Source organism: Callorhinus ursinus, unplaced genomic scaffold (genome assembly GCF_003265705.2).
Source record: "Callorhinus ursinus isolate GAN/ISIS: 27379988/994484 unplaced genomic scaffold, GSC_fseal_2.0 scaffold57, whole genome shotgun sequence".
NCBI classification, from domain to species: Eukaryota; Metazoa; Chordata; class Mammalia; order Carnivora; family Otariidae; genus Callorhinus; species Callorhinus ursinus.
Window position 1 is genome coordinate 3897890 of NW_027397119.1, and position 22361 is coordinate 3920250.

At 42.2% G+C, this 22361-nt stretch overlaps 1 long non-coding RNA gene across 3 annotated transcripts in view; it reads right to left on the reverse strand.

The window, feature by feature from the left end:
* Positions 1-7448: 7448 nt before the first annotated feature.
* The window catches only part of LOC112811227 (uncharacterized), an 81839-nt gene continuing 66926 nt past the window's right edge, over positions 7449-22361 (reverse strand). For all 3 annotated transcript variants that reach the window (XR_012375805.1, XR_012375802.1, XR_012375803.1), the window contains 2 exons: positions 18854-19101; positions 7449-7916 (listed from right to left, as the gene is read on the reverse strand). This is a non-coding gene — a long non-coding RNA (uncharacterized lncRNA). The remainder of the gene's footprint in view (positions 7917-18853; positions 19102-22361) is intronic.

The following is a 22361-nucleotide window of genomic DNA, read 5'->3' on the forward strand; positions in this document are numbered from 1 at the left end:
AGCCTTCACAGCAGGATCCAGTAACAAGTGAGCTCTGTTGAAATATTTATTATTGGTATTACCAGAAGTATTATTATCCCTCATCATTTAGATCTCACTTCCATCATTTTCATAGCAGACCTTCAGACCTTCAGTTTAGGTCAGGTTTTCTTGTTTATGCACCCACAGAACTATGTTCAAGGGACTTTACTTCAATTAATAATTATGCAATTTATTTATATGGGCATTTAAGTCCATCCTCCTCATTAAGCTTTAAAGTTTAAGAGCTCAGGAGCTATGCTTTTTATTACTTATATCCATGGTGCCTGGCCCTAATGGAGGTTTAATATGATATGTGTGTATAAATGCATAGTACTATATTATAAAAAGTGGTTAGACTAATTTAAAATATAGTCTTATTTGAATGCCTGGGTAGCTCAGTGGGTTAAGCATCCGACTCTTGATTTAGGCTCAGGTTGTAATCTCAGGGCTATGATGAGATCGAGTCCCACATCGTGGAGCCTGCTTAAGATTCTCTCTCTCCCTTTCCCTCTGTTCCTCCTCCCCTCCGTCTCTCTCAAAAAAAAAAAAATAGAGAGAGAGAGAGATAGTCGTCTTATGCGGACTCTGTGGAATATACAAAATTCTCTCAGAGGAGCCCTGCGAGAGGATCATCAGACACAATTAATTTAGTCAGCTCTTGTCACCATAATGCTATCAAACAAACTCAGTGCCCTATGACAACTGAGTTTGAGGGGTCTAGGCTAGGCTTAGCTAAGTGGCTCTTCTGTAGGCATAGATCATCTGCACTTGGCTGTTGTTGGGTACAAACCTGTTCCACATATCTCTCATCCACCCCAGATGCACAGTCACCTGGAGTATGTACTGCTCAGAGTGGATCTCTGAAGCACAAGATCCAAGTCCAGTGTGCAGGCACATGTAAGGCTCCAGCTGATGGCACATTTACTACTAGTCCTTTGGCCAAAGCAAGTCACACCGCCAAGTCCACTATCAGTGAAATAGAGAAGTATACTCTGCCCGTGGTAGGGGATCTCCCGAGGAGGGGATCAAATGTTAGCTGAATGATGATTTAGACTATTACAGATGGTCACGCTTTAGAGCGATTGGGTCTAAGGTAAAGTGAGAGGCCAGTGCCACCCAGCTTGGGGAGACTTACAATTATGATGCTTCTCTGAACAGAGAAAGCAAACAATGGAATCAAATATAAACCCCCAATTCAAAGTCACAAATAAGAGCCACCACTGAAAATTGATTTACAATTGAGATGCTTCTCACTTTGGCAACTCCTTAGCATGCTCCAGGGCTAGTAACAGCTGGGATTTATTTAGCCATGATTAATGAATGCCAAGGAAGCCTTACACCACCACTGGGACTCTGTAGGAAATGAATATGCAAGAAGAAAAAGAATGCAAAAAAGAAGGGATAGAGAAGAAATTTAGTAAAAGCATAGAATTATGGGTATTTTTTTTCATCATGTTTTGAGATTTTCTTTACTATGGTCTTGTAGTGTCTCAAGTCAAATAGAAATGTTGGTGGGTTTGTTTGTTTTTTTTTTAAGTTTCCCATGACTGCATGGGCAAATACCCAATCAATTCTCCTGCCTGCAGCCACACTGCTTATTTGAATATGTAAATCTGATCACGCTCCCCCCCCACCCTAAAAACTTTTCAAAGACTTCCAATTGCCCTCGGGGTAAAATCCGATCTCCTTTCAGATGGTTTCCTACAATCTTCTCCACTGGCCCAAGCCTACCTCTCTCCAGCCTCATCTCTCAGCCACTGTCAGCCACTATAGACATTTTTGTTTTTAATAAAATGTCACAGTCTTATCTCTAGACCTTTGCATATGTTGTTCCCTCTTCCTGAGAAACTGTCTCTGTTCCCTTCTTTAAATAATTCCTAATTATCACTTAGATTTAAATGCTGCTTCCTCCAAGAAGGCCTCCATGACTTACCCCTGCTATGTGCAACCAGAACATCCTATGCTTCCACTGTCTTAACAGTCCTCACACTTTTGTGGTTGTTTTTCTGTTTTCCTTGAGTTCCCATTTACACATGAAGGCAAGGACCATGTGTCTGACCTGTTCCCTAAGATGTCTTAAGAAGTGAAAATTTCCACTATTTTTGCTGGACTCCTTTGTCTTCTACTTCTCAATAATTGCTAACCCTAATACTAGAGAATTTTCACTGCTGAAGAAATACTGTTGAATCCTTTTAAAAAACAATATCAACTCAGTATATCATTGGTAACAGGCACTTTATTTTCAGTCTCTACTCATTCTTCAAAACTCAGCTCAGACATCACCACTTCCAGGAGGTCCTCTAAGTTGCTACCATCTTCTTCAAGCTAAGCCTTGTCCTCTTTTGTGCTCACAATGATATCTATGTATGCCTTTATCTTGGCACTGACCATAATCTTGCGTACTAAGTTCTCAATAAACATTTGTTGAAATTCAGGGGAATTTGAACATAAGTGATAAGTGATACATGTGTGACCTGTGCCAGAATCCTTTTTGCCAGGGCTTCTATTGATTGGTAGCTAGCTCTTTGAGAGCAATATGGGCCCCTCTAATTGACCTAAGCGTTAAATAATGTTCCCATACCATTACCTGCCTCACGGGGGTGCTATAGAGACACAATACACTGCTACAGGCATTTAAAATGAGATTTCCAAAGTAAGCACAATAGTTAATATGCCAGGTGCTTTTTACACATTAACTCATTTAACCTCCACTACAACATCATCACCTTCCTATAAGGTAGAACCATTAATAGCATTCCCATGTTGCATGTAAGGAAACCGAGGCAAAGAGAGATTAAGTAACATGACCCAAGTCATTCAGCTACTAAATGGCAGAGTCAGGTTGAAACCGTAACAGTCTGGCTCAGTCTGTGCTCTAAGCCACTGTGCTATCGCCCCTGGGCTGCCACTGTCATGGTGCAGCTGCTTTGACATTGAGGACTTTTCAGCTCTTGATTTTAATAATAAGTTCACTTGGGGGCTCCTGGGTGGCATGGTCGGTTGAACGTCTGACTCTTGATCTCAGCTCACGTCTTGATCTCAGGGTCATGAGTTCAAGCCCCATGTTGGGCTCCGCGCTGGGTGGGGAGCCTACTAAATAAATAAATAAATAAATATTTAAAAAACAATAATAAGTTCACTTAATCATGGGGGGGTAGATGTAGTATCATTGTACAATCAAAGAGAAATAAAATGCTATTTTAAAAAAATACGAACTCAATTTAAAAGGTGTTATGGACTGGGGCACCTGGGTGGCTCAGTCGGTTGAGTGTGGACTCTTGGTTTCAGTTCAGGTCATGATCTCGAGGTCCTGAGATCAGGCTCTGCATAGGGCTCTGCACTCAGTGGTGAGTCTGCTTGAGGGTTCTCTCCCTCTCCCTCTGCCCCTCCTCCTGCCTGTGCACTCTCTCTCTCTCTCTCTCTCTCTCTCTCTAAAATAAATAAATAAATGTGTGGGTTTTTTTTAAAGGTGTTATGGACTGAATTGTGTCCCCCTAAAAGTCATACGTTGAAGCCCTAACCCCCCATTGTGACTGTATTCAGAGATGGGGCTTTAAAGAGATAATTAAGGTTAACTGAGGTCATAAGGGTGGGGCCCTAATCTGATGAGACTGGTGTCCCTTAAGAAGAGGAAGAGACACCAGAGATGTCTCTCCCTCTGTGCACACAGCGGACACAGTGAGGGGGCGGCCATCTATAAGCCAGGAACAAACCATCGCTGCTGGCACTCTCATCTCAGACCTCCAGCCTCCAGAATTGTGAGAAAACAAACGTCTGTTGTTTGAGTCATCCAGTTTGTGGTATCCTCTTAAGGCAGCCCAAGTAGACGAATAAAAAAGGCCGTGTGCAAATAAGCCTCACATTTCCGACTATATTTCCGACACACAGAGGATTAAGCAACAAAGAGTAATTAAAAAATTATCAGAAACTAGTTGGGTCAAACCAAACAATTCCATCCAGGAATACTCCATCCTGGAGAACATCAGTTTCTTGATATCAACAAGAGATATTTCCCAAGTATCTATCAATTCTGCCCCCAAGAAGTCGATGGTCTAGTTAGGAAGCCATAGCATGTATTTACCTAAACAGGAGCATGTGGGAATGCGTAGGACTGCAAAACAACGTACACCTAACCAGTGGTACAAACTTTAAGTGCTCTGAGTGTTCAGAGGAGGAAGGTTCATTTTAACAAGTTTTTAGAGTATGTGGGATTTGATGTGCTTCATTAAAAAAAAAGAACTGGTGGGGTGCCTGGGTGGCTCAGTCGTTAGGCATCTGCCTTTGACTCAGGTCATGATCCCAGGGTCCTGGGATCGAGCCCCGCATGGGGCTCCCTGCTCGGGGGTACCCTGCTTCTCCCTTTCCCACTCCCTCTGCTTGTGTTCCCTCTTTCGCTGTCTATCTCTGTCAAATAAATAAATAAAATCATAAAATAAAATAATAAAAAAAGAACTGGTTGCAAATACAGTTGTGTGGAGTAAGATGTTTCACCAGGGCAGTGGTGCCCACAAAGCCTCAGAAGCCTAAATGCAACTGGCATATTTAACAACCAATGATAGGTCAGAGGCCAATTCTTCCCAAGGGGGGGGATGAGGAGGGATGTGGTTGGGGGAAGGAGGGAGATGTGTAGGGGTAAAGTGGAAAGGCAAGTGTGCAATTTTGGGAAAAATTTTGAAACACCAGTTTTCTTAGTTTAGAAAATTCTAGTGGGGTGGCTGGAGGGGGGAGGAATGCGCACAAAGATGTGTTTGGGAAGATGATTCTGGAAGCTGAGTATGGAGTAGGCAGTGAGGGGAGAATCTGAAGGCAGGAAGATTAGCTGGGAGGCAGGGCAATAATCCAAACTTGCATTCTAAGACCCAGATTAGGCTGGTGGCAATAAGGATCAAAAGGAGCCAATGTGAGCAATACTGAAAAAGAGGAAGTGACAACCAGGTAAAGCCCACTTCCTTCAATCCTGTCACTTGGCTACACCTCCCTCCTCTCTGCTCCTCCTCTTCCTCTCATCAAGAGACCCCTGAGACACTCCTCTTTGACCAAAATGAGCCTTTGGCTCACCGTATTTGTTTTGAAACCTAAGCTCTACTCTGTCCCACCATCAGTGGTGTGTTGGAGCAGGCTTGCAGTAGCTCATGAAAACCAATGGAGAGATCTTCAAAAATTTTATAAGCTGGTTATTAGATCGGGCTATTATTTAAATAATATTACGGACACAGTTCAACAGATAATCTTTTTTTTTAAAGGTAATAATAACTCAAAATGCATCAGCCCTTAATTAGTTTACTACGCTTTACTATTATCTTCTGTTTCCTCTGGTCTCGAGGTTATTTCCGTCCTACCGTAGCCTTACATTGGCAATATCCGGTAATGGCGGGCTTTCCGGGCGTGTCTTCCCGACTGGCTTCCGGCACCCTCACAGCAGCAGCCGGGAACCGGGGGAGCGTTCACACTGTGGAAATTGTTCAGGGCTTTATTTATTGCTTTGCTGAATGTCCAGACTTAAGAAAGTGAAGAACAAAATGTTAATAATGCAGACTAAAAACTCAAAAGCAGTGCAGAAACTGAAAGAGGGTTTAGTTGAATGCGTATCGTTCGGTACAGTGGTGAGAAGTCGTTTTATGATAGCTCACATAGATTTAATGACAAACTTATTGGGAAATGAGTTAGTGGACTGGGATACAATTCCTTTTTTTTAAGATTTTATTCTTTCATTTGAGAGGGAGGGAGCACGAGCAGAGGGAGGGGCAAAGGGAGAGGATGAAGCAGCTCCCGGCTGAGCAGGGAGCCCCACGTGGGGATGGATCCCAGAACCCCAGGACCCGGGATCGTGATCTCAGCCAAAGGCTGAGGCTTAACCGACCTAGCCACCCAGGCGCCCATGGGATCCAATTCCTATTGCTAAACCATAGGCTGGCTTACAGATACAGGAGTTACTCAAAAATTAATGATAGCACTCTGTGAAAATCAGCTGGTTTCATGGAATTTACAATAAAGAGTGTTAATATTATCCATAGTAAATTGTGTGCTACACATTCTTAATATCAGCATAATTTATAATAAACTTATGTAAATCTATTTTTGCACACCTTTCCTCCCTCCCCAAGAGAACCTGTGATTTAAATATTTACCAACACATTACTGCCTACCATCCATGTGAACACCCTGGCTTAATCTTTACTAACTGTGAAATTGGGAGGTTACTCTTGAAGATGATTTTCGTATGTAGAAAATACCGTTCAACTGAGTTGACTTTTTTTTCTAATCAGTACTTAATGTGAATCAAGTGTTCAAATTCAAAATGCTATGTTTTCCTTAAGTTTTAAGAACTATTTCATATCTTACTATTTTACTTATAAAATTGCAAATATTTACAATTACCTTTTAGGGTGAGGATTAATATTTCTTTCCCTTTACAAACTTCGGGTGTTAAACTCTTTGAAGATTTTAAGTTGCATTTATTAATTTAATATTTCCTATGTATATTAAGTATCTTGATTGACTGATAAATAAAGCATTCCCAAGGGACTAAGTTTTAGATATAATTAGATATATTAAAAATCTCCAGAGAGAGCTCAGTATAAAATGCCCATCTCTCATGGTGGCTACCCCACTATACCGGAAATCTTTAGTGCTCCAGCAGCACAGTGTTGGGCTTAAATATAATTAACTTTCTTTTTTAAAGTTTTCTGTTAGCCTAGGTCCTCTCAAAGGTAAACACTAAGATGGGGTTAGAGGTGCAAGAGGTTTGGGGAGGGTGGGATACCAGTAAGGGAAGATGGGGGTGCTGGAAAAGTTTGCTGTCAAACTGAGGAGCTGAGCACCTGGCGAGAGGGAGGAGGAGGAGAGGAGACACAGAGGGAGGATGGGAAGGATGTTGGAAGGGCAGGAAAGATGGAAGGAAGATAGGTCATAAACTGCAGTGCAATTTTAAAAGTTTTGCCTGTCAGAGGAACAGCCCTGCCTTAGTATCTCCTTCCCACCGCTCCGCCAACATCCCTAACAGAATCACTGGGTGGGAGCAGCCCCTGAGAAGTGCAACCTAAACAAAACTCAGCAGTAATGGATTCAGGGGATAGCAGCTGGGATCATGGATCAGTTACACTTTCTGCAGTAGGAGATCCAAGAGACACATTCTCTTGGCCACCGCCTTAGCTTTTTGCTTTTGATTTATTTTATTTGCCTTTTATAAAATAATACATATTGTTCTAATACCTGCTCTTTCTTTTCTTATTTTCTTAAAATATAATTTCCATTAGTATTTCCCAAACCTCTTGACTTTCAAACCGATTGGACAGTTTTACACATCCCCTCTGGAAGTTTTAATTGTGTCACTTTCATGAGAAATATGATTAAAGAGAGATTTTAAGTAAGAAAAAAATATTTTTTAAAGATTTTATTTATTTATTTGACAGAGAGACAGCGAGAGACAGAACACAAGCAGGGGGAGTGGGAGAGGGAGAAGCAGGCTTCCCGCTGAGCAGGAAGCCCGATGTGGGGGCTCGATCCCAGGACCCTGGGATCATGACCTGAGCCAAAGGCAGATGCTTAACGACTGAGCCACCCAGGTGCCCAAAATATTTTGTTTTAGTTAGGGATAATTAAAGAGGATTTAAACATTATATGTAAAGATACACATTACATAACCATAAAATTTGACATTTTCCCATTGATCAGTAACATGTTTAACTTACTTTAAGGTACTTATAACAAAAAACATCATTTGATGACAAATTTTAAACTATCATTTTATGTTTGGTTCGGGGACAAAATGTACATTAAATATAACGAATAAACTTAACTACACCTAATACAGGTTAAAAACTGCCTTCAAGAACAGATGTTTAGAATTCTTATATTTTGCACTAAAAATAGTTAATTTATCATCTGCTTTATTTCTGAATGACAAGAGAAAAACGAAGGTTTCAAGTTACTCTTTGCAAGTACTTCCACATTGCCCACATGGGTAGTTTTAATTCTCCATAAATGAAGAGCTAAAGTGGATATCATCATCTTTCCCTCTTTTGCCACTGGCTTTTGAAAACTAGAGGCATCTTGATGTGTATATTAGAATTCAGATCAGATTAATGCAATTTACATATTTAATGAAGAGCATCTTGAGGTAAATCAGCAGAATTACTATCATTTTTGTGCTTATCTTCCTTTTTTCAAAGTCAGTGCTCCTTATGTTTCCCCCTTAAGGCATACTCACTGTGGGCATTGAACTCAGCAATACATGACCGTGACCGCAAGCAAAGCACCGTGGCAGCTACTGCAGGTCAGCTCTGTGGGTGGTGGCTGAGTGCGCAAGGGCTCACCCAGTTGCCCCCAGCCACTGGGCAGCCTTGGATGTGCTATTTGTACTGTTACGTTTCAAAGGCGGAAATTCTGAAAAATCATTTTCTTTACTAAAATTGTAAAAACTGCTATTTAAAGCAGATGCTTCTAAGGTGGGCAACTACAAAGAACAGCTTTGAGCATCCCAGGAAATGCACGACCACCAGTGGGAAATGTCACTTAAGTGCTGCCTAGTACTCGCCGTGCAGAAGTGCACGATTGACCTAAACCAAGGATGGGGTTAGGTCCTTTCCAACGCTAATGTTCTGGATCTGATGAAGCTAAAGTGGTGTGTGAAACACAAGTAGTGAAGCTCAAAGCCTGGAAACTAGCTCCATATCCTATTACTGACTTCATTTATCACATGATTTTCTACTAAGTAAAGACCTGGATGTTGGAAAAGGCTCTATTCCTTTAAACAAACTATTCAATGTCACTGTTGTGTCCTTATAGATAACAGTGACAGTAATCGTTAATACCTTCAACAGAGGATTTGCAGGCAACCTTGCAGTAACTCTGCACTCTCCCAGCGGTCTGTAAGACAACAGGTTGGTGATGACTTATCTAAAAAATGGATGGACAGCAAAGACTTCAGGCAATCCTCCATAAATATTGTTTCTCTCTGCAGAGCTTGTGAAAGGTATTAATGGCCATGTGTTTGAGATGATATTTCCTGATAAGAACCTGGAAAGCAGCTATTCCAGGTAGCCAGTTAAAAGCAAAAGAGTTATCAGATGTATCAGATGAGGGTTTTCTGAATGTGTATGTGCACGAAAAATACGGAAAAGTACTTTGGAAGGTAAATCTGAATAATAAAGCATGCCTTCTTTTCCTTTCTTAATCATCACAACCACACCTCTTTCTACCCATTAATATTGCTAATCAGCTAAAATAACCACTCATGCACAACCTACTATAAGGTATGACATGCAATTTTGAAAATTAAATGCACATGCTGATATGGAACATGAACTCCTGTACATTGTAAAATAATAACCGATAGAATTCTCCAGGATTCGGGGCGCCTGGGTGGCCCAGTCGGTTGAGCATCTGCCTTCGGCTCAGGTCATGATCCCAGGGTCCTCGGATCGAGTCCCGCATCGGGCTCCTTGCTCAGTGGGGAGCCTGCTTCTCCCACTGCCTGCCACTCCCCCTGCTTGTGCTCTCTCTCTCTTATTTATTTATAAATAAATAAAATCTTAAAAAAGAAAGACACTAACTCTGGGACAGACACAGAAATGCCAAATGGGATGAGGTGCACGTGTCAATCAGGGAGGCAAGAAGGGGTTCATCTGTAAAAGACAAGAAGATGAATGCCTAAGGGTTTTGTCTCCTAAACGGAGTCTCTCCAGTCCATTCACATCCTGAGACTATGAGTTAGTCAACTCAACCCCAATAAAATGGTTCCAGTATCTGAGAGATAAAAACTTCAATGTAAAAAGAAGGTCATCACTGCATGACCTGTACTCTAGCAGGCCTGCTTCGTCTTCTCTTTAAAGAAAGATTTCTGCTAAATGTTTCCTTTTGTTTTCTTAATTTACATTAGCTATTTCAAAAGAGAAAAACAAAGAGCTATTTGTCTCTGAAGAAATGAAACACCCAGATAAGCCAGCAACCAACAACTGCACAAACATCTGTGAGCTGCATAATCAATTCTGTGATTAGGCGGAGGAGAGCTCTGCACCCACATTGATTTTAAAATGCAAATCTGAATACAGCTAATCTTCACATAAATATAATAGGTATTGCATTGTTTTCCCTCATGATCATATGAAAAATTCACTAAAGTGATGGTAAAGAAGTAGCATAATATTATTTGAAGGTAGACGGTGATAGTTGCATATTATCATCTCTAAAGCAACCAGTAAAATGAACACACACACACACACACAAACACACACACGCACACACAATGAGGGATAGCTACAAGCCAATAGAGGAGATAAAATGGAATACAAAACAATAGTCAATTTAGCCAAAAGAAGGCAAGAAAGATGGAAGAAAGGGACAAAGAACAGTTGGGACAAATCCAAAACAAAGATGGGAGACTTGAATCCAACCATATTAAAAGCTCCAATTAAGGATAGTAGAAAATTCATGAGAAAGGTATAAGTAACGACACTGACCACGATTTAACATGTTTTTATTTATTATTTTTTAAAAGATTTATTTATTTATTTGAATGCAAGTGGGGGAGGGACAGAGGGAGAGAGAAAGAATCTCAAATAGACTCCACGCTCAGTGCAGAGCCTGATGCAGGGCTTGATCTCACAACCCTGAGATCATGACCTGAGCCAAAAAGGGCCAAACACAACCAACTGAGCCACTCAGGTGCCCCTTTATTTATTTATTTTTAAGGTTATTTATTTATTTATTTAAGTAATCTCTATACTCAATGTGGGGCTCAAACCCACAACCCTGAGATCAAGAGTCGCATGCATGCTCTTCAGACTGAGCCAGCCAGGCACCTGTAATGTGTTTTTATTTAAAATAGATCATTATTATCATATTTTAATGTGTGTTTGTCTTAGTTTCACTTGTCTTACTTGATAATTAACCCCACATAGAAGGAAAAAGTCACTGGTTAATTCTCATCTATGGCTCCATCAGCAAAGTCCCTCAGTTTTGAATAACATGGTAGGTGCACCCATGCTGAGGCTGCTGCCATCAGTAGAAATGACTGTTTATTTAACTGATGAATACTGCCTTCATCAGGGTGCTAGGGACTTAGACAGATGTGCACTGGACATAGCAAGGAGATACATTATGCTCGGATACTCTTTTTTGTCCCCCATACTACCTACTCTTGTGAGTCTTGGTGCCTCAAAAAAATCAGATTAAATAAAGAAAGGTCAAAATGTCAGTTACATATACACACACACATAGAAATCTCAATAAATTGGACATTAGTGAGAAAGTTGATATGATGTCTGCATATCTATACCTACAGATATTTCAAAATCAGAGTTTTTGGACCTCATGAACACAATAACATGGCAACATTTTTATAGCAGAGCAGACTGAATTCCTGTGATAAATAATTCTCAGTCCCACACAGGCAGGAGTCTTTAAGAATTTCTGCTTTAATAACAGAAGAGTTTAATTACAAAGCCAGTGAGTTATGATCGACGCTCCCAGTCTCCTCCATCCCATCTTCCAATACGTGGTACCACAGCTGCATACACAAGTAACTACAGTTGTATTTCCCTCTTGTTTTGAAGGGACAGGAAGGTCAAAAACTGTGCAGCTTAACATCCTCGGATAACTTAACACTTTTCCTAGAGAGGACCTTTGGCTACAGAGGTTATAGCGAACTAGTAATTTAACCCTGAGGTGTAAGAGATACTTTATTAATTAATTAGTGATATGGAAATGGATTTTCCTAGGGCTGTGACATTTGACAACATGTATGCCACACTAAGCCATCTACTAGTACTTCAACTTCGAAAAGAAATGGGATTTTAGAGTTACGGTTTTAGTACCAAGGCACCCTTCCCCTCTCACACCTCCTTGGCTAGCAATCTGATCCAAACCATGGCTGTCTCTTACCTAGATTCTTACAATAATCTCCTCACAGATTACACGGCTTCCAGTCCTTCCCCTCACAGAGAATTCTTAGTCCAGGTCCAGAGTGAGCCTTTATCAATGTCAAGTCAGATCATGACACTGCTGGGCTTCGCCCTTCACTCGGCCTTTAAGTGGCCTCTGAGGTCCCACAGGGTGTGATATTCCCCTCCCCACAACTGCTCTGACCTCACACTCTACTTTTCCATCCATCACCTGCTCGTTCTGAATACTCCAGCTGCACCAGCGTCTTTGGCAGCCTTTGGATGCACTGGACACATCCCCACCTCAGGGCCTTTGCACAGGCTCTTCCTCAGATACCCATGTGACGCGTGCTCTCACCACTTCAAGTTTTTGTTTAAATGTCTCCCACTCAGAGGCCTACCCTAACCACCTTTCTTTTATTGCAAACCAGCCTTCCGCCCAAGAACCCCTGATCCTTCTTACCTTGATCTTTTTTTCCCCTCATGGCAACTATCACCTACTGATGGCCAAGAATGTTAATATCTACCCTATTATATAACTTTACATAAAAGTGTAATTTATTTACATACTTACTTTGTTTTCTTTGTTCTCTAACTAGATTGTAAGACCCACAAGAACAAAGATTTTCATCTCTTTTGTTTCCAATGTCTAAAACATGGTCATATTCAACAAATAGGCATTGAATTTCTGAATGAACAAATGAGAAGATACATTTTCATTAGGGACATGAAGAGCCCTAAGTGCCATGATGAGTCTAGACTTGATCCTGAGGGCAAAGCCAAATGATAAAAAAGATGGGTTAAAGGAACCTCCAATAGGTGAAAAGATTCCTGACATTGGATTTGGCAATGATTCCTTGGATTAAAAAAGACAACAAAGGGAAAAGATAGATAGATTAGACTACATCAAAATTTAAAACTTTTGTGCATCAAAGGACACTATCAAAAGAGTGAAAAGGTAACACACAGAGTAGAAGTAAATATTTGCAAGTCGTATCTCTGATAATGGATTGAGATCCATAATACACAAAGAGCGCCTACAACTCAACAACAACAAAAAACAAACAATCTGATTTAAAAATGGGCAAAGGACTTGAAAAGACATTTCTCCAAGGAAGATATATAAGTGGCCAATAAGCACATGAAAAGATATTCAACATCATTGATCATTTGGGAAATGTAAATCCAAACCAAAATAAGATACTACTTCACACCCATTAGGATGGCTATTATTTCAAAAAACAAACAAATAAACAAAAAAAAATCAGAAAACAGCAAGTGTTGGGATACCTGGCTGGCTCAATCAGTAGAGCATGCGACTCTTGATCTCAGGGCCATGAGTTTGAACTCTACGTTGAGTGTGGACCCTACTCAGTTTTAAAAAAAGAAAACAGCAAGTGTTGGCAAGGATGTTGAGAGACTGGAACACTTCTACACTGCTGATGGGAATGTAAAAAAGTGCAGCCACTGTGGAAAACAGTCTGGTTTTTTCCTCAAAAAAGTGAAACATAGAGTTACCACATGATCCAACAATTCTACTTCCAGGTATATACCTAAAAGAATTGAAAGCAGGGATTTGAACAGATATTTGTATACCCATGCTCATAACAACATTATTCATAATAGCCAAAGGACAGAAACAACCCAAATACCCAACAACAGATATGTGGATAAACAAAATGAGGCATATATGTACAATGGAATATTATTCAACCCTAAAAAGGAATGACATTCTGACACATGCCACATGGATGAACTTTGAAGACATTATACTAAGTGAAGTAAGCCAGTCACGAAAGGACAAATACTGTATGATTCCATTTATATGAAGTACCTAGAGTAGTCAAATTCATAGAGACAGAAAGTAGAATGGTGGTTGTCCAGGGCTGGGGGGAGGGGAAAAATGGGGAATTCGTGTTTAATGGGTATAGAGTTTCAGTTTAGGTAGATGAAAAAAGTTCTGGATATGGATGATGGTGATAGGTGCATAACAATATGAATGCACTTAATGCCTTTGTAGGCTTAAAAATGGCTTAAATGGTAAATTTTATGTTATGTATATTTTACTACAACAAAATACACAATTAGCTTTTTATTCTTTTTTTTTCTTTTTTTTTTAAAGATTTTATTTATTTGAGAGAACGAGAGAGAGCGAGCACGTGAAAGGCAGAGGGAGAAGCAGACTCCCCGCTGATCAGGGAGCCCGACGTGGGACCGATCGTGGGACTTGATCCTGGGACTCTGGGACCATGACCTGAGGTGAAGGCAGACACCCAACCCACTGAGCCACCCCGGCGCCCCAATTAATTTTGTTTTAAAAAAAGAACTCCAAAGGGCGCCTGGGTGGCTCAGCCATTAAGCATCTGACTTTGGCTCAGGTCATGATCCCAGGGTTCTGGGATGAGCCCCACATTGGGCTCCTTGCTCATCAGGAAGACTGCTTCTCCCTCTCCCACTCCCCCTGCTTGTGTTCCCTCTCTTGCTGTCTCTCTCGCTGTCAAAAAAGAAATAAAATCTTAAAAAAAAAAAAAACACTCCAAGATGGTTACCTGTGGGACCCTACCCCATCCCCATATTGTACCAGGTTAGTCTTGTGTGACCAGTAGAATATGGCAGAAGTGATGGTCCTTCATTTCTGAGATTAGGTTATAAAAGGCTGTAGCTTCCACCTTGTTACTCATCGTAGGGAAAGTCAACTACCATTTTAGAAGTCACCTGATAGAAAGGCCACAAGGTGAGGAACTAAAGCCTCTTGCTGTTCGCCATGTGAGTAAGCTTGGAAACAGATTCCTTGGGCCCAGTGAGCCTTCAGGGAACTGCTCCAGCCAACTGCTTGACTGGAGTCTCCTGACGCCTTGGGCCAGACCCACTCAGCTAACATCATCCCACTCAGCTAAGCCACTGCCGGATGCCTGACCCTCTGAAACTACGTGAGGTCATAAATATCTACCATCTTCAGTTGCTAAATTTGGGGGCAATTTGTTACACAGCAATAGGTAACTAATGAAAGGCATAAGAGGAGGCAGGACAGCCAATTTAGAGGCTACTGCCGTATTCCAGTCATAAAGGGGAAAGGATCTGGACTAGGGCAGAGGCAATGGAGTGAAGAGGATAAAACTCCTTCAACAGGACTCCAGGAGGCAGGTAACAACAGGACCTGTTACCTGATTGGGTGCAGACAGGGATGGCAAGTGGGGACCCAGCGGGATGCCCAGATTTCTGACGCAGTTGCCTGGTTGCTTGGAGAGACAGTGAAACCTCAGGATGTAGACTGAGACTGACCGCCGCTGATTCACCAGCTCCACCACCAACCAAGCTCTAAGCTGTCCTACCCACAGCACCGTGCAGGCATTTCAAGGTCTCCCCTTGCCTGACAAGGGCAGAGTTTCTCATTCTCTCCTCTCCGCCCCAGTGCATACTTACCTACTTCCAGTGTTTTGCAATTACTGGTTTTTACTGCTATCACCTCTATTTTATTTTTACCCTTAAGGGAGAAATCTGTCTTTTCCATCTTATATCCCTTGGCCCTAGCACACAGTAAGTGCTCAATAAATGTTTGATGGGAAAATGAGGGAACAAAATAATAGCTCTACTCCACCCACTGACACACTGATTGGGCCACACGGCCCAAAGACAATTTCCTTATGTCAGCATTTTATACTCCTCCGGCCAGAACGCCCTTCCCAAGGTAACTAAGCATTCCCTCCTACATTCCTGACATGGATTCTCCCAGGATTCCAGCAGCCCAGAAAGATCTGCTCTAGCAATGGACCAAGGCAGGCTTTTGGACAGACAAACACAAGTAATGATTCTGAAGAAAGGTCTGCCAGTGAGAAAGAGAGTGCATCTGACCATCAGAAACCTCCATTCCAAACAAAAAGTGGGTTTTTTTTTCCTGTCCCCCCTTTTAGGGGTTTAAAATGATAAGCCCCATTGCCTAAAAGTTCAAGTCCCGTGAGTTGTAAGGTTTATAATTCATTACCCCTTGTATTAGGTCTACTTCTCTTGAACAATAATTCATTCACTCAACAGTATGTATTGAGTGCCTACTATATGCTAGAGGCATAAAAGCTGAAGGCAACCTAAGAATCTGCTCTGCTTCCTTCTTCGGAAGTTTCAAAGAATATACAGAGATAGGACTATGTCACAAGGTCATTTCAAGCAGCAAGAGGAGCATACAAAATGTTCAGTTTGCAATATAATCCCAGTTTTGCCCATACGTATGTGTGTGTCCATATGTGTCTGTATGTGTAGATATATGCATTTAATTGCATATGCGCAATTAAACTTTTAATGAATACATACATGTTATGGATTGAATGTTCGTGTTTCCCAAAATCGATATGTCAAAGCCCAGAATCCCCACGGTGATGGGATAAGGCCACAAGGTGAGGTGGTATTTGGAGTGAGGCTTTTGGGAGGTTGAAGTCATGAGGGTGGGGCACTCATGATGGAATTAATGGCCTTATTAAAAGAGGCCAGAATCCCACTTCTCTTCCCCACATTGAGGACCCAGCGAGAAGGCCACCATCTGCAAACCAGGAAGAGTCTCACCAGACACTGAATCTGCCGAACCCTTGATCTGGGACTTCTCACCTCCAAAGCTGTAGGAATACGTGTTTGCTGTTTACCAGTCTACGGTGTTTTGTTATAGCCCTGAGCTGACCAAGATAATAGACAACAAATAGACATCTGAGAACATAAATATTTTCTCTACAGTGGCTCTGAATAGCAGCCTTTTCTCCTGAAAAATGTACCTCTTCTTTCTATAGTAGAATGCTTCTCACATAATAAATTGTTCAACATTCAGATTTAAACTTTACATTTAAACTCTTAATTCGGTTGAGACTCTCCTGCTAAGTGCATCTTCCACGTCTTCACAAGCTCGCAGGACTGGGATTCCTAGAGCCAACCCAGCTCTCCCTCAGAAAGACATATGTGAAGAGGCAAAAGAGCAATCTACCCTACCAATCCTTCCAAACCTGCGTCTGGAATTCGGGTCCTCAGACATTGCAGGTTTCTTTTTGACTCCGGCACCTCTTACCCCCAAAGCTAGCAGAAGGTATGAGGAGTCACTGGGTTTGCTGGGTCCTCTCATTACCACATTCCTATCTTTCCTCAGAGTCTCAGAAGCTCATACAACAGCTAACTTAGTCTGCACAGCCCAGACATGAAATCCCCCCTCCCACTCCTTTGTCCAGTCCTCCTCTCTACGCTCACACCAGGATCCCTCACCCCCAGTGCTGTTGACACCCCCTTATTACTCTATGCACCATGGGACTCTGGGCCACTCACCTGCGATAGAACTTCAGAGAAGAACGCCATAGAGTTCCTCACATCTCTGATGCTGCCATACGCTTACACAGCCTGGTTCCCTCACTCCCTCCCTGCCTTCTTTTATTATTATTATTATTATTATTATTATTTTACCAGCAAAATGAATTTATTCAGGAAGCTCCCTGCCTTCTTAAACCACTTCTTCCGCTCAGTTTAGGGATTCTTCACAGTACTAGCCAAAAGTTTCTCCTGATGCTTTGTAAGCTTTTTTAATTTGTTTATTTTTATTTATTCTTTTTTTTTAAAGATTTTATTTATTTGACAGAGAAAGAGAGAGAGAGACAGCATAAGCATGGGGAGTGGCAGGCAGAGGGAGAAGCAGGATCCCCATGGAGCAGGGAGCCTGACGCGGGGCTCAATCCCAGGACCCTGGGATCATGGCCTGAGCCGAAGGCAGATGCTTAACCAACTGAGCCACCCAGGCGCCCCTATTTATTTATTTTTAGATGCCCCCTTTATTTATTTTTTTAAAGTAAACTCTACCCCCAGTGTGGGGCTCGAACTCACAACCCCAAGATCAAGAGTCACATGCTATACTGACTGAGCCAGACATGTGCCCTCGTGACCTTTTAAAGCAGAACAGCTGACCTACATTTGTAGGCCTCTCGGGCTGAGGCCATTAGGTAAGTGAGACAAACAGAACACTACCTGGGGCCTAGAGGATGCTGATGGCCTTTCTCAGAGCCCAGGCCCCTTTTGTATTTGGATGAACTCAAATCCTTCGTGGATCTCACTGGAAACTGTGGGGCTGCCCGACCACCTGGCCTTTGTGAGTTCTGTGGTTAAGAAGGTCTAGGGGTCTCTCTGCCCCCCGGGTAGCCAGGCTAATGTACTGCAGAGTCCTATTACCCTGGGGCTTCCTAGCTGGCCTCTCTATATCTGGCTTCTCAGGGCCACCAATCCCAACATCCCCACAGTTCTCACCATTGCAGCTGTCCTGACTCCATCCGGGGTTCTTGGTGAGGCTCTCCTCTCTGGCAACATTTCATTGATACCAAATAGAGTTATTGCCCAATTTGATTGTTTTTATTTAAGTTCATTTATTGAGATAATCTTTATACCTAACATGGGGCTTGAACTCACCACCCCAAGATTAAGAGTCACACGCTCTCCTAACTGAGCCAGCCAGGCGCCCCCAATTTGATCATTTTTAAAAAGGAAAAAGGAAAAGATTTCTAGTTCCTAAACATGTTCCCTTTTGTACGCCACACACATGGGGCAGCACCCCCTCGCCCCACCCCGGCAACATTAGTAAGAGCAAAAGCAATGGCTGGGCCATTGGCTGTTACTGGAATTTAGGGCTGAGACAAATTATTGTTATTACCAGGTTATAAACCCTAAAAAAAAATCCCATAATGGAAATGCTAACAGCTCATTAACTATAATGAGTGCCATTGCACAGGACGCGTTCCGGCAGAGGGATGGCAACTGTGTTAACTGGTCTTTCAGCAGCCGGAAGAGCTCAGGCCCAGGGTGCTCGACACCAGGCAGGAAGGTCCCTTACGTCGGGGACCAAACTGACCACTCTGCTGGTGTGCGCAACTCCTCCCGGTTCCCAGATCGGGCCGGGCAAAACGCAGTTTATTTACACGACCTGACTCCCTGACTCGTACCTCGAGAGAAGGCAAGGCATCTGCGGGACAGCTGACAAAGAAGGGAAGTCAGCCACCGGCATCAGCAGACGTGAGATCATTAGACTCGGACATCAGACGCAGGCAGGGCCTGTTATCGCAAACAAGCTGTTTGCTTGCAGTTTGAATCTATTTCTGGAAACTGTTTACCTAAATGAAATTACTTATCCACTGGGGCATGGTTCAAAGCTCAAAAGATAAGTGCAGGCGGCTGCTAAAAAGATGCAAGCCTGGGAAAACAAGGGAGAAAGAACAAAGTTAGATTAATCCTGGGAAAAAAGACTCAATGCCATAAAAATTACATGGCATTCTTTGAGACCATCAATTAATTTGAATTCCAAAAGTTCAAAGCCACTATTTAAGGGAAATAATTAATAGCTAATATTCTCCCCAGAGTGATCCAGAAGGTTTGGAGAGCGAGTGCACAGAGGGGCTGACCGTTCTCTCTCTCATCGGTCGATACAGGTAACACCGGACTGAGTCCCTGGAGCACAAGTCTAGGAATTCCCATGCCTGGAATATTAATGACACTTAGTAGGTCTTACTCAGACCCCTCCTGAACTTCAGCTACTATTTTTCTGGGCAGACGCTTAACGAGTGAGCCACCCAGGCGCCCCTGGGTGCTTTTATTGGCTCCCTGAGGTCACCTTTGAATTAAGCTCTGTGGAGAAGTGAACCCTCAGGTCCAAGATTAGAACCTAATCTTGTAGGTTCTATTACAATTGTTCTTCTCATCAGCTACTCTGGGGGAAAGTTCTTATTTGACTTTTTAACCTTAGGGGCCGAGCGTTGAGTTCATCTTATGCCTCAGTTTCTGGCACATCATTATCACTGGTCCACACCTGTTCCCTCTCTTTAAATTTTGTAAATTCCCTTTTGATCTCCCTGCTCACCCCTATCCTCCTCACCTGCAACCCATAGGCAGCGAGCCTAAGTTACTTAATGTTTATTTTGTTTGCTTTGATATTGGGATATTGCTGTTTGGTGTCCATATATTTTTCTTTTTGCTCCTAATCCTCTTACCCAGATTTTCTTTTATTCGTGTTTCAGTCTGGTCTTTGTCCATTTGCATTTTCATTGTTTGCACATTTGAAGTGATCTCAGAGATAGGGTCTTTGTGTACTAATTTTTTTACTTTTTCTGTCATGGGACTTTTTTTCTAGTCTTTGATAGTCTTTTTTTTCTTATCTCCCTACACCCCCAGCAGGTGATCACTGCTAACAGCATGGGCAGTGTCTATCCCCACACATTTCTCCAGGGTCAGTCAAACCCCTAAGCTAGTGAACACACATTGTGTGTGTGTGTGTGTATGTGTGTGTGTGTCTGAGAGACAGAGAGATCTACTTTAATGAAAATGGATTCAAAATCCATCTCTCTGCAGTTTGCTTTTCTCTTTTAAGAATATGTGGTAGTCATCCTTCCAGGTTAGTAGATACAGCTATAATGCATTCTTTTTAATAGCTGCATAATATTTCATGGTATAGGTGTTCAATGATTCATTCAACCGTTCCTTACTGATGGGCATTTCAGTTGTTCTCAGTTTTTTACAACTACAAACAAAGCTGCAAGGAATATTTGTGTGCATGAATCCATATATAGAATGCTTTTATTTTTTTAAAAAAAGATTTTATTTATTTATTTGACAGAAAGAGAGATAGTGGGAGCAGGAACACAAGCAGGGGGAGTGGGAGAGGGGAAGCAGACTTCCCGCTGAGCAGGAAGCCCGATGTGGGGGCTCGATCCCAGGACCCTGGGATCATGACCTGAGCCGAAGGCAGACGCTTAACGACTGAGCGACCCAGGCCCCCTGGGTGCTTTTATTTCTATAGGATCGATTCCTAGGAACATGCATGTGTTTTTACTTATATAAATGGTATTAGGTTATATACCACATTCTATTTCTTACTTTTTTCCTATGCTCTGTGTTTTTGAGATCTATCAATGTTGTAGTTTGTAGGCCTACTCTGCTGATTCTAACAGTTGCCTAATTCCCCATAGTAAGCTCCCATTCCACTTCAGCTATCACTCTCCAGCTGATTGAACATAACAGCAGCACAACGTAGAAGTACTTCTAACACACTACTGAGAAATTAATAGAAAAGAAATAATTCCAGCTTTTTCAAACTGTCAATACATTTGACTTTGGAAAATTGTTATGACCAACCAGGGCACAGAGAGCAAGGGGAGACGGCGAGGGTTGGGGGGAGTTGTTTCTCATTTGTTAAGAATCTACTATTTATCAGGCACTTTACAAAAGTCCTATCTGGCACTCAACACAAACATTAGAAGTAATATTTTCCCCACTGATTGGATGAGGAAACTGAGGGATAGAAAGGTTAAGTGCATGTCTCACACAAAGGTGGGGCTGGGATTCAAAGCCACATCTACAGATTTCCAGAGCCTCAGCCCCTCCCACTACTCCTTGTGAGTTTCGACCCAGACTAACTTCTTGCTTTTTAGACTCATTGTGGTGGAGGAGGGTTGGGGGAAGCACATAAAGTATCTTAAGATTTTCCATCTGCAGTTTTATCCAAGAATTCCGAGAACACTGAAAATTGACATTTTCCCAACAAAAGTGAATGGTTTTAAAATAATCTTCCAAGAAACTCTCAAAGTCTAACACATGTATAGAGCTTTTGTGGGAAGATGCTAGTGGCAAGAGGAATGACACCATCAGGGCTGAATTCAAAGTTCTCCTGGATCAGGCAAGAGGCAGGCCTAACTAGCGAAAGAGAAGGCATCAGGGAGTCATGTGAAACAGGGTCAGATTGTCAGGATATTGCAGAGCGTGGAGGAGTACACCGTGGTCACACCACATTGCAATGCTGTGACGACCTGTGATCCTATTGAGGGTGAGGTCAGGGACGTGGTCCGTGATCTCTGTGTGGCATGGACGAGGCACAGTATAAATACTGGCAAAGTGAGCGAATGAAAGGATGAAGGTCTGTGAAGAAGACAGAGAAGGAGCTGTTGGAAGAAGGAAGACAATCAGGAGAGACCAGTTTTGTGGGATCCAAAAGGAGTAACTTCCAAGGAGGAGGAATAAACCATATAAAACACAGCAACAGAATAAAGGGGAAGAAGAAGGGGCGCTAGAGTGGGAATCAGCTGGTCTGTGGACTTGAACAAGGCCGAGGGGCTTGGGTTCTGGGGATGGAAGATGGTGGTGGGCCCAGCACGTGCTTTGGGGACAGTAGATAGTAATGGCTAAGGACAAGTAGAAGGTGACGAGATGACAGGAAATACTCTGTTAGGAGGTGAAGCGAAAGAGGTAAAGAATATAGCTGGAGGCCAGTCATCATTAAAAAAAAGGAATCTTTCCTAGAGGACAAGGAATGATTTACCTGTTTGTAGGGTGGGAAAGCCGATGAAGAAAGAGACAGACTGAGAGGAAACAGACAATAAATAAGCAAGAATAAATACAACTGGGGGGCTCAAGATTTTAGAGAAGGCAGGTGGTGGACCGTCTTATTGTTCATCGACTTGGGGG